The sequence below is a fragment of the Anomaloglossus baeobatrachus genome, chromosome 10 (assembly GCF_048569485.1).
Source record: "Anomaloglossus baeobatrachus isolate aAnoBae1 chromosome 10, aAnoBae1.hap1, whole genome shotgun sequence".
NCBI classification, from domain to species: domain Eukaryota; kingdom Metazoa; phylum Chordata; class Amphibia; order Anura; family Aromobatidae; genus Anomaloglossus; species Anomaloglossus baeobatrachus.
In genome coordinates this window covers 86,668,051-86,680,953 of record NC_134362.1, presented here as the reverse complement: position 1 = coordinate 86,680,953, position 12,903 = coordinate 86,668,051, and the positions used below count along the sequence as shown (strand labels likewise).

General features: G+C 40.4%; 1 long non-coding RNA gene across 1 annotated transcript; it reads left to right on the top strand.

Annotated features, from left to right (window-relative positions):
- The first annotated feature begins 540 nt into the window (after positions 1-540).
- LOC142255071 (uncharacterized) lies at positions 541-1,761 on the top strand. The gene is made up of 3 exons (XR_012727340.1): positions 541-654; positions 1,371-1,521; positions 1,657-1,761. It is a non-coding gene; the product is annotated as an uncharacterized LOC142255071 (long non-coding RNA).
- The last annotated feature ends 11,142 nt before the right edge of the window (positions 1,762-12,903 follow it).

Here is a 12,903-nt window from a genome sequence, read left to right as displayed (position 1 = left end):
TAAGGCCTGCAACACACATCCGTGCCTCCGGTACGTGTTTGGCATTTTTTACACATACCGGAGACACGTGCTTATGTTGACACAGTCCTTTTAATATAAATAGCCTCACGTCAGTGTTTTGGCACGGAGCGTGTGTCCGTTCCGTGCCTACGTTTGACCGTGCCGAAAAAGCGCTGACATGTCCGTTTTCCCCCGGCATAACGTCCTCACGGATCCATTAAATCCTATGGGTCCGTGTTTGCACGTACGTGATACGGATGGCCTCCGTATGCTATCCGTGTGGTCCGTGTCCGTGTTTTAAAAATCAAGGTTGTTACAATTTCAAATACTTTCAGGTGGCGTAGCTAACATATTTTTTTTGCTCAAAACTTACTTTGCATTTGCAGAAGGAGTGAGCAAGCAAGCAGTTGTAGTTCTGTGTAGTGAAAGAACTTTTTTGACCACAATTTCTGCTTCCAACTATAATAATGGCTCCACGGGTGGACACAGAGAAACTGATATCAGCTGTCGAGACTCACCCACCATTAAGGGATACACGTGTTGATGGTTACCATGACAGACTGACAGTTGACCGCCATTGGCTTCAAGTTGCTGAGGAAGTGTACCCCAATAATGCATGGGATAGATGTTCGCCTTCAAAGCGTGCTAAATATGGTAAGTGTTTTTTTTTTTTTGCGAGGTTTTTTTTTAATATATATTTCTTTTTTTTTTATAATTTCAAACTGTGAATGTTTTGTTATTGTAATGTTCTTTTTTAGTAAAATTAACTTTGTGAAGAATTGTTATATGTAATAATCTATTTATTGAGTTAATGTTAAATTTTTATAAATGTTACCTAACTTTACAAAACTTCAAAAATTCAAAGTAAACTTTAATTTGTAATATTATTTTGAATTCTTCATGAAGTTTAATTAATTAACAGATAAAACTGTCATGTGAATTTCAATTCCATGTTTTATTAGTCTAATTTTTGTATCCCAATTTCTAATCATGTTTGGTTAATTCTGGATGTTTTTTTTTTATTTTTTAATTTTTTTTTTCATAACATTTCAATATCATGACCTAAATTAATAAAATAATATTTCTAAATTTTTTGTACAAATTTTTCTTGTTTATAAAAAAACCTACCTTTTTAAAATCTATATCACAATTACTTCCAAGATAATTCCAGAGAAATATTATTTTGTTATGTGTGAATGTATAAAAATGCTTTTTAGTGAAGAATATCTTAAATAATGTATTTTCCTCTAATGTATTAGTCCACCTTTATTATTTAAAATTGTATATTACATTTAGCAAACATTATTATCATTAATGTGTGCAGAATTATGCTGAATGTTGCAAGTGACATATTTTTTTAAATTCAACAGTTGACTTGGTAAAAAGGCGTTGGCGTTCAGCACGTGATCAGTACCGAAGGGAGTACAACCCTATACCATCCTCATCCAGCCAAGGCCGCAAACGCAGATATGTTTACTATGAACAAATAAGCTTCCTAGCACCCATCTTAGAAGTAACACAGTAAGTTTTTTGTTATATATTTTTTTTTGTTTGTTTTTTTTTTCAAAAATTTTTCTTTTAAATTTCTTTATTTTCTGAAGGTAATTTTAAAAATATTAATTTAATGATTGTAATATGTTATCTAATTTAATATAGAACGGAGGATAATCTAGACGATTCTGATGAACAACCAACAGCTGGTCCCTCTGCTACAGCCACCTCAGCATCAGAACAAGAACCTGGCAGAGAAGACAGTGAAAATCAAGATATTCAACATGATGCAGCAGCAGCAACTGAATCACATGAGGGTGGGACAGAGAGTGCACAAACCAACACCCAAGGCTCATCAACACAACAAACAACCACACCAGCAACACAATCAACACAAACAAATGTACTTCCACGTTTTGCACCACAACCTCTCCGTGCAAGAAGAATCCGCAGACCTGAGGAAATGAGATCCTTACCGGAAATAATTGACACACGCATTATTCACATAATGAACACTTTAATTCCAGAAACAGATGCCGAGCGTTTTTGTCGGTCTTTATCTACTAGCTTAACCAAAATTGCATCCGATAGGCAGGAACGTGTACGTGCTGCTATGCTGACCCTACTTTCAGCTAGTCAGGCAGAACAGGAACCAGTGAGAGTTTATGAGGCCATAGAAAATTGGCGTACCATTATGCAACAACATACAGTCCCAAACACAACAGACAATCAAAATACCATTTCAACACAAACAACAATGGCAACAGTAATTGTCACTAATCCAGTATTACAACAATCTGGTCAACCTTCTATTGCTTCAAGTACGGTATTCCCAACACCAATTAGACAAGGGTATGTTTCAATCAATACTGGCGCCTTAAGCACTGTACAAAGTGCAACCTCACAGCAACCCATAAACTATATGAATTTACAACCCACTCCAAGTACTAGTTACTTTACTCAACCCACAAATATTGGTGCTTTACCTAACTTGTTTCCTGGTTCAACATACCCACAATCATTCATGATGCCTCATTATCCAATCTCAACTATGTTACCTACACCACACTTACAAACATCAGTCAACTATCCTCAAGGTCAACAACATACACACACACAATACCCACTTACCCATGTAGACCCACAGGTGTACTCAACAACAGGCAATGTGTTGGGCCAAACAAGCATGCAACAGACTGTTCCACACACTACTGTAGTTAGTAATAGGAATGTTGTTCAGCAAACAACTGCTTCCATTCCTGAAAATACTATTTCTGAGGCCACCCAAAACAACATACTCAGCAACACTCAGGTTACTTCCCTAGAAGTTCTTGTAGACTTATGATACACATTTTTGTTAATCTTTACATTCAACCAACAAATATGATGAATGGGCCAAAAAAAAAAAAACATTGGGTTTGCCAAAAATGTTTAAACTCAGAGTCTTAAAAATACAAAAAAAGGCATGTGTGATTATATTTTGTGCCGGATGACATATATGTTTTATGCCATGGATATGTTTAATTTTTTATGAACACATTTGTACCAAACCAATTTGATGGGTAGATGAGTTCTTATATTCTAAAAACAAAGTTTACAATTATTATGTCTATGTAAATGTCCAACATGAGACCAACATAATTGGTCGAAAATTTAACAACATTGTAAGCAATGCAAAAATTTTTGCAAGTGTACTATTTTAAGTAAAGTATATGAAAAAATTTTTAAGAAAAAAAACAAATGTTAATTTTGTAAAAGTTTCCTGAAGATGAGCAAGAATTTTTTTTTTATTTGGAATCTAAAAAAGAACATCATTACTTTTTGAAATAATAGGCATTTTATTAATAAAAAAATATGTTTTAAAAATAAATATTCAGTTTCTTTTTTTAATGTGTATATAATATTGCATTTTTTCCATAGACGATTAACATTATTAATTTTGTAATTTTAAACAAAAAAAAAAATCATGATACTAACACAGAAATTTACAAACACATACATACAACATTCAGAAATCCATGTTGTTAACAGAAATGTAAGTTGTTGATTAACGCATTTTCACTTTAATACAAGTAAGCTTTAAGCTCTTAGATTTTTAAAACTAAGTAAACATTTTCGTCTAAGTGAAAAAAACTACATTGTCAATCAAAAATTGCCATTAAAATTTTAACAAACATCATTATTATTATTAGCATCAAAACAATTAAAGTAATCAGTAAATAATTTTCTAATTTGTAATCCAGATGTCACGGAATTATGAGACATAGGTTCACCTGTTGGATTAACAACATGGTTTATCTGAAATTCATCATCAACATAAGTTCCTCCTTCATGTATCCGACAGAAATTGTGAAGCACTATGGTAGCCTTGATGACAGATTTGACAGAGTTTGGCTGCAACTGAATAGTTGTGTGATAAATGCGCCATTTGTTAGATAATATACCAAATGCACACTCCACATAACGTCTTGCTTTAGTTAGCCGATAATTAAAGTACTGTTTCCTGTCATCAATTGATCTCCTTGGATATGGTCGCATAACATGTTTGGATAATGCAAATCCTGCATCTGCTACCATGACATATGGTGCCAACGGTCCAGATGTACCAGGTAGGGCAACTGGGGGTGGGATCAATAATGAATTTTCTTGCATGCGTTGGGCTAATCTTGATGAATGGAAAATACGGGCATCTGAGGCACTACCATAGGCCCCAATATCAGCATAAATAAAACGGTATTCTGTGTCAACCAATGCCAAAATAACAACCGAAAAAAACTTATGAAAATTGAAATAACGGGAACCAGAGTTTGGTGGTTTTTTAACTCTGAAATGCTTGCCATCCAAAGCTCCTATGCAGTTAGGAAAGTCCACAGAGTCCTTGAAGCCCTTAGAGATTTTCAACCAATCTTGTCTGTTTGGCTGAGGCATCATTTGGTCTTTTAAATGTTGCCATATCATGTCGCATGTGTGACGTACTATAACGGCAATGGTTGATCTCCCCAACAAAAAATCAAAATGTAACGCACTAAAAGATTGACCAGTCGCCAAGAATCTATGAAAACAAGACAAACAATGATTTTCAATTATCAATATGTTTTTTTAAAGAAAAGCAAACCAAAAAAACCACAAACATTGAGTAAAAACAGAGATTAGATCAAGAAATATCAATTACACATTTCAATGTGAAACCTAACACATTTAAAAAAGAATACAAAAAAAATATTATACCTCACAGTCACCATAAATCTCTCCTCAGGGGAAATGGAAAGCCGCATCCAAGTGTCCTGATGTTGCAAATGAGGTCGTAAAATATTTAGTAAGTAATCAAAACTCTCAACTGACAAACGGCAGTATGAAAAAAACTTATCTGGGAAATTCCGTAACTCAAAAAATAAAGTATGGAAATGACCATGCATAGGCCGCATCATGATTAGTGGATGCACCCACAATCTGTTTCTTCTTACATTATCATATTGCAACATGTGCCGTCTAACGCCAAAACGACGAGATATAATCCAACATAAAAACACTAAGGCCTCCGTGGATAATGGCATTGCCAAAAATTTGTCACAACACATAGGTGCTCCAAGGCAGAATACAAGCAGGAAACAGTTTATAGGTAACTTATATTTATGTCCTAATCACATACACCTATGTGTCATTTAATTCCAACTGATCACCATTATCTCAATGTGTGAAACATGTTAAACACGCACAAAAAACGGACTGCTCACGGAACACACACTGACGTATTTCACGCACAGGAAAACGCACACACGTACACACGTATGACACACGATATGCATACGGACACTACACGGAGGGGAAAAACGGACAGAAAATACGGAACACGGACACAAAAAACGGACTACATCACACGTACGTTTTTTAAACGTGAGTGTGGCAGAAGCCTAAAGCAGTTCTGAGAAATAAAGGTTATTCGACTAAATACTAGTTTAGTAATTACCAGAAAAAGCTAAATCTGTAAACAAATTTTAGTTTATACTGTACATATTCAAGTTTATTAATGGAAATGCAGAATGCTATTTTTTTTTAACTTACTATTATTCCTTTTCTTCATTTTCAGTTTAAAAAAATTATATTTTGCTTATGTTTTCATTTGGAATTAAATGTTCTCCGTGTGCTTATGTGTATAGGGCAATAAATGCTATAATGAGGATTGATCTTTTTCTCATCTGTTTTAAAGTTAAATATAGTATTTTTCAAAAAACTGTTCTTTTGTCAATCAGACATGTGATATTGGATAATTTTCCTTATTTAAAAAATAACAAAGCCTAATATTTTATTTACATACATTTCTTACATTTCTCCCAATGAATCAGTTAGAGATCAGTGTTTAATTTCCTTCGTCTATGGTCGATGCCACTGGTTATATCAGTCGTAGAATTTGCATACCTGTCGATTGTGTTCTATACTATCTTGCCTGCCACAAAGGCAGACATCTACTGCCTGTCCATCATGTTCTGTATATACTGTTATATATATATACTGTGATCTTGCTGGTCTCACTCCTGCAAGCGCTGACCATACTCAGCTGGACATCTGCTTGCCTGTCCCATCATATTCTGTACTATGTGGTTGCTGCTACTGCACTTGGAAGCCATTGGCTCCTGACTGTCCATTGTGTTCTGGAGCCATACTGGCTTGCTGCTGAGAATTCAACTCTGCACAGGGTAGATACACTTGAAACTGTTCTCAAAAAAGAATAATTTTTGGACAAGTTTTTAAAAAGCCATTGTGTCTTCACTTATTAAAAGCAAACCTGTAGCTGCTCACAAAAAAAAGAATAATTTTTGGACGGCATCTTAAAAAGCCATTGTGTCTTCACATTCCAAAAGCAAACATGTTGCTGCTCATAAAAAAGGATATTTTTGGACAGCTTTATAAAAAGCCATTGCATCTTCACTTTCCAAAAGCAAACCTGTAGCTGCTAACAAAAAAAGGGTAGTTTTGAAAAGCCTGTTAAAAACGTTTGCTACTTTATTTTTAAAACAACAAACCTTTTGTTACCCTAGTACCATGATGAAGTTTTGGACCATTGTTTGTCTAGTAGCCATTTGTATATTTTAAAAAGCATAAAAGGTCTGTCAATTCAGCATGTTATACAACAGGTTATTAGTTACTACCATTTACCATCTGTTTACTCTGTGTTAAATAAATTTAAAGGGGTTGTTTACATTCCTAGGTCATCTGGGAGTTAAGGTACACTAAGGGTACTGTCTCACTAAACGACATACCAGCGATTCCGACCACGATATGACCTGGTCAGGATCGCTGGCTTGTCGCTACATGGTCCCTGGTGAGCTGTCAATGAGGCAGATCTCACAAGCGACCAGTGACCAGCCACCAGCCAGCAGCGACTCGTGGAAACGATGCTGCGCTTGATAACCAAGGTAAATATCGGGTAACTAAGCAAAATGCTTTGCTTGGTTACTGTTACGTCACCGCCGGAGTCTGCTCCAGCGACTTCTGCTCCGATCGCCAGGCGACGTCGTGTTCCTGCCGTGGATGGTGCTGGTGATGGGAGAGAAGTCGATGCCAGCGGCACCAGTGGGCGCAGGCTCCGATCATCCACTGGGCTGGGTTAGCTTGGTATCTGCAGTACCGCTGGCTGACTGTGGGTGGCATGTGTCTTCCAGCTGAAGTTGCCAGCGTTCAGCTACAGCCAATGGGAAGACACCACACCCTTCTTATTTCCCCTCCTGTCACATGATCATTGCCAGATATAGTTCGGATTTTCCTGGCTCCTGTTACGTCCTATTCTGTTGGTGATTCCTGTGTTGACTTCTGCGTGTTTTTGACTACCCTTCTACCTACTGTTTTTGTACCTTCTGCCCGACCCGGATCTGACCTCTGCTACGTTTGCTGACTACGTCACTGCCTGCCGATTCTGTCCCTGTTCTGCTATTCCTGGTTTGACCCTGCCTGACTACTACTCTCATCGGACTGCAGCCTTCCACAGGTAGTGATCTCCAGGGTCCTGTGTAATTCCAAATCCCTCTATAGGGGTTAAAGGGTTTCAGGGTTCTGGGGGTCCTACTTGGTGAGTGGCTTCCCTCTAGCCTCCCCTTTAAAGCCCATCTGAGTCTGTGGATCCAGGCAGGCGTTACATTATATCTGGCCATCTAACCAGGAGAGAAAAAAAAAATGGATTCTCTCCATGCTGTGCTAAATCAGGTGCACACCCTTTCTGGGCTTGTACATGGACTGACACAGCAAGTGCAGGATCTCAGGTCTGCTCAGGTCCAAGCCCCCGCTGCAGTACCTACCTCAGCATGTCCAGAGTCCCGTCGACTGCAAGGGAGCAGATCACGTGGTGGAGTGCCTGGATCAGAGAGGCAATCGCTTCCAAGGCAGCAGCACCACCTGAGCGGACCCCAGGATACCCGCTCAGGTGCCCATGTACTTCCTGCAGACCCTATCAGGTTAATGTTACCTGTCTCATTGTCTCACCAGGGAAAATCTGTACGGCTGCAGGCCTTTGTTGATTGTGGCTCTGCTGCTAATTTTATAGACACTATTGTAACAAAAGAGCTGGGTTTGACTTTGCTAAAGTTAAATGCACCTATTAGAATATCTGCTATTGATAGCACCCCTCTCACTCAGGGTGTGGTTACTTTTGTAACTCCAGAGATCTCCATGCTTGTTGGTGCTCTGCATGTAGAATCTGTCAGAATCTGTCATTTTTTGTTCTTGAGAATCTGATGTCAGCAGTGGTTTTGGGCATGCCTTGGCTGCGTAAACATAACCCGGTCATAGACTAGCATCAGGGTGAGATTGTGCGCTGGAGCCCTGAGTGTCAGGAGATGTGCATGTCTTTATCTGTGAACCTGACTAGAGCTGAACCTATCTTCATACCCTATGCATTCAGGGAATTTGCTGATGTGTTTTCTGTATCTGAATCTGAAAAAGTACCTCCGCATAGAGATTATGACTGCCCCATAGATTTGGTCCCCAATTCCCGACTCCCCAAGGGTAAAATGTATAATCTTTCTGGTCCGGAGCGTCAGGCCATGAAAGATTATATAGCAGACAGTCTGCAGAGAGGGTTCATCAGACCATCCAGGTCACCAGTCGGCGCTGGATTCTTTTTTGTTGATAAGAAAGATGGTGGCCTCAGACCTTGTTGTATTGACTACTGTGAACTGACTGCTATTACTGTAAAGAATCAGTACCCTCTGCCACTCATCCCCGATCTGTTTAACCAGCTCATAGGAGCCCAGTGGTTCACCAAGCTGGATCTCAGGGGTGCATATAACCTCATCCGTATCAGAGAAGGGGATGAGTGGAAAACAGCATTTAATACTCCAGAGAACACTATGAGTACCTAGTAATGCCTTTTGGATTAAGTAATGCGCCGGCTGTGTTCCAGAACTTTGTTAATGACATTTTCAGAGATATTTGTGGTCAATATGTGGTGGTCTATCTGGATGATATCCTAATTTATTCTCCTGATGCTACGTCACATGTCCAACATGTATGCACTGTATTCCAGATACCCAGGGAGAATTCCCTATTTGCTAAATATGAGAAATGTGGTTTTTTTTGAGGCAGAGGTTAATTTCCTGGGTTATATATTGTCTGCAGAAGGTTTCCGCATGGATCCCTCTAAGCTTCAACCGATTAAGGAGTGGGTGCAACCCAAGTCTCTGAAAGCCTTGCAGCATTTCCTTGGATTCGCTAATTATTATCGCAAATTCATTAGAGATTTTTCCAAAATTGCCAAACCCCTCACCGATTTGACTAAAAAGGGGGCTGATGTGGTTAATTGGAAGCCAGAGGCAATCCATGCCTTCTCAAAATTAAAAGGATGTTTTTCCTCAGACCCGATTCTGGTTCAGCCTGACCTTATGCGTCCGTTTATTGTAGAAGTTGATGCATCCGAGGTTGGAGTGGGAGCGGTGCTATCACAAGGTACTCCGTCTCTCACTCAGCTTCGTCCTTGTGCCTTCTTCTCCCGCAAGTTTTCTCCCACAGAGAGAAATTATGACATTGGTAATCATGAGCTGTTGGCAATTAAATGGGCCTTCGAGGAATGGCGCCACTTCCTCGAAGGCGCCAAACATAAGGTCACAGTCATCACAGACCATAAGAACCTCACTTATCTGGAATCTGCTAAGAGACTCAATCCTAGGCAAGCTAGGTGGGCATTGTTCTTCTCCAGATTTGATTTTGTGGTAACATTCCGGCCCGGTAACAAGAACACCAGAGCTGATGCACTTTCCCGTAGCTTCTGTCCCTCTTAGTCCGAAGACTCTGAACCAGTGCATATTTTAGCTAAAGGCATTATGTCATCGGTTTCCTTAGATTTGATAGAAGAGGTCCATAATACCCAAGACCAAGCTCCTGAAACCACCCCTGTCCATAAACTGTTTGTTGCCCTCTCACTGCGCCTACGAGTACTCCAGGAATCCCACAATTCTGTGCTGGCAGGTCACCCTGGTATCGGCAATACCCATTAGTAACCAGGAATTTTTGGTGGCCAACCGTAGCGAAAGATTGTAAGGAATATGTACTGGCTTGTGAAACTTGTGCTTGAGCCAAGACACCCCGTACCCGCCCTGCCGGATTTCTCCAGTCCCTACCTACTCCAGTAAGCCCTTGGACACATCTCTCTATGGACTTCATCACTGACCTTCCACCCTCAGAAGGCAAGACTTGTATCTGGGTAGTAGTGGATAGATTCAGCAAACAGTGTCATTTTGTTCCTCTGTCCGGATTACCCAATTCTGAAACTCTTAGCAAGTTGTTTATTAGGCATATTGTGCGGTTACACGGGGTTCCGGAAAATATTGTTTCTGACCGAGGAACACAGTTCGTCTCGAAATTCTGGACGGCGTTTTGTAAAAAGATCCATATAGAGCTATCTTTATCATCTGCCTACCACCCAGAGACCAATGGTCAGACCAAACGTTCCAATCAAACCCTTGAACAATATCTCCGGTGTTATGTGTCTGACCGTCAGTCTGACTGGATGGAATATCTGCCGCTAGCTGAGTTCGCTATCAATAATCAGTATCAGGAATCCATCAAGACTACCCCCTTTTTCTGCAATTTAGGGTTGCATCCACGTTTTGGTTCTTTTTCTTCCGCTGTGGTAGATACTCCTGAGGCTGACTCAACTGTGGACAAATTAAAGTGAACCTGTCATCAGAAATTTAGCTATAAAGCTAAACGTTTCCCCTTCTGCAGCTCCTGGGCTGCATTCTAGGAAGCTTCCTATAGTTTTTGTGGCCCCTTTTATTCCAAAATAAATACTTTACAAACTTGTACCTTTTCGTATGCAAATTTCTTAAATCTTCCATGGGGCGGGCTGCCTGATGTACGTTGCTTTAAGGAATAACGTTTGGAACTCCATTCTATGTCTGAACTGGGTGCAAAAATGTTAGTAGTTTTTCGTTTGTGAACCCTCCCCATACACACCTATTGCCAATCCACATTATACGCATATATAGCCTGGGTCTCAGCGTCCCATACACGGTAAGTTTTTTAACTGCATGAGAGGACACACACAAGCTAGGGACCCCAACGTAGAGAAATACTTTGGCGTAGTGTTGGGGCTCTTCTGCATTGATCAATTCAGTAGCTAAATTTCTCTTTATTCATATATTCATGGCAGTAATGCAGGTTCCATTTTTCACATTTCATTCTTACAAATAGCTATTGAATTTTTCATGTCAGTATTCACACAGCAGTTTCTGCTATTCCATGTATTCCCCTTCCATAGTCACTGGTGTGCATACCTTATCTCCCCATAGTGATGTTTTTTTAGGTTTTTTGCACCCAGTTCAGACATAGAATGGAGTTCCAAACGTTATTCCTTAATGTTAGTAGTTTTTCGTTTGTGAACCCTCCCCATACACACCTATTGCCAATCCACATTATACGCATATATAGCCTGGGTCTCAGCGTCCCATACACGGTAAGTTTTTTAACTGCATGAGAGGACACACACAAGCTAGGGACCCCAACGTAGAGAAATACTTTGGCGTAGTGTTGGGGCTCTTCTGCATTGATCAATTCAGTAGCTAAATTTCTCTTTATTCATATATTCATGGCAGTAATGCAGGTTCCATTTTTCACATTTCATTCTTACAAATAGCTATTGAATTTTTCATGTCAGTATTCACACAGCAGTTTCTGCTATTCCATGTATTCCCCTTCCATAGTCACTGGTGTGCATACCTTATCTCCCCATAGTGATGTTTTTTAGGTTTTTTGCACCCAGTTCAGACATAGAATGGAGTTCCAAACGTTATTCCTTAATGTTAGTAGTTTTTCGTTTGTGAACCCTCCCCATACACACCTATTGCCAATCCACATTATACGCATATATAGCCTGGGTCTCAGCGTCCCATACACGGTAAGTTTTTTAACTGCATGAGAGGACACACACAAGCTAGGGACCCCAACGTAGAGAAATACTTTGGCGTAGTGTTGGGGCTCTTCTGCATTGATCAATTCAGTAGCTAAATTTCTCTTTATTCATATATTCATGGCAGTAATGCAGGTTCCATTTTTCACATTTCATTCTTACAAATAGCTATTGAATTTTTCATGTCAGTATTCACACAGCAGTTTCTGCTATTCCATGTATTCCCCTTCCATAGTCACTGGTGTGCATACCTTATCTCCCCATAGTGATGTACGTTGCTGTCCTCCTGCCGATTTATGCCGCCCCCGAACGCTGAATTTCAAACCTCAGGACGCCGCCCCTGGGCGCCCGTGGTCCCGCGCATGCGCTGTGCTACTGTAGTGGTGCCGTGCACTGCGTGCACGTGTGACCGCTGGTGACGCTTTTGCGCGGGCACTGACTGCTCCGTCCGCTCCTCCCATCTATTTCCTGCTGCTGAGCAGGATGGGAAGGAGGTGACGTCCGGTCATCTGGCCAGCGAGCGATTGCGCAGAACGCTGGAGGAAGAGGGGAAAGTGCAGTCACGAGGTTATGGGCGGCACTTGCTGATGACACTCACAGCGCCGCCCATAACCTCGTGCCCGCGCAAAGTGTCACTAGCGGTCACACGTGCACACAGTGCATGGCACCACTACAGTAGCACAGCGCATGCGTGGGACCACGGGCGCCCAGGGGCGGTGTCCTGAGGTTTGAAATTCAGCGTTCGGGGGTGGCTTAGATCGGCAGGAGGACAGCAACGTACATCAGGCAGCCCGCCCCCATGGAAGATTTAAGAAATTTGCATACGAAAAGGTACAAGTTTGTAAAGTGTTTATTTTGGAATAAAAGGGGCCACAAAAACTATAGGAAGCTTCCTAGAATGCAGCCCAGGAGCTGCAGAGGGGGGAACTTTTAGCTTTATAGCTAAATTTCTGATGACAGTGCCCTTTAAAGGCTATCTGGTCTGAGGTGAAAGAGAGCCCGAAGAAGGCAAAGGT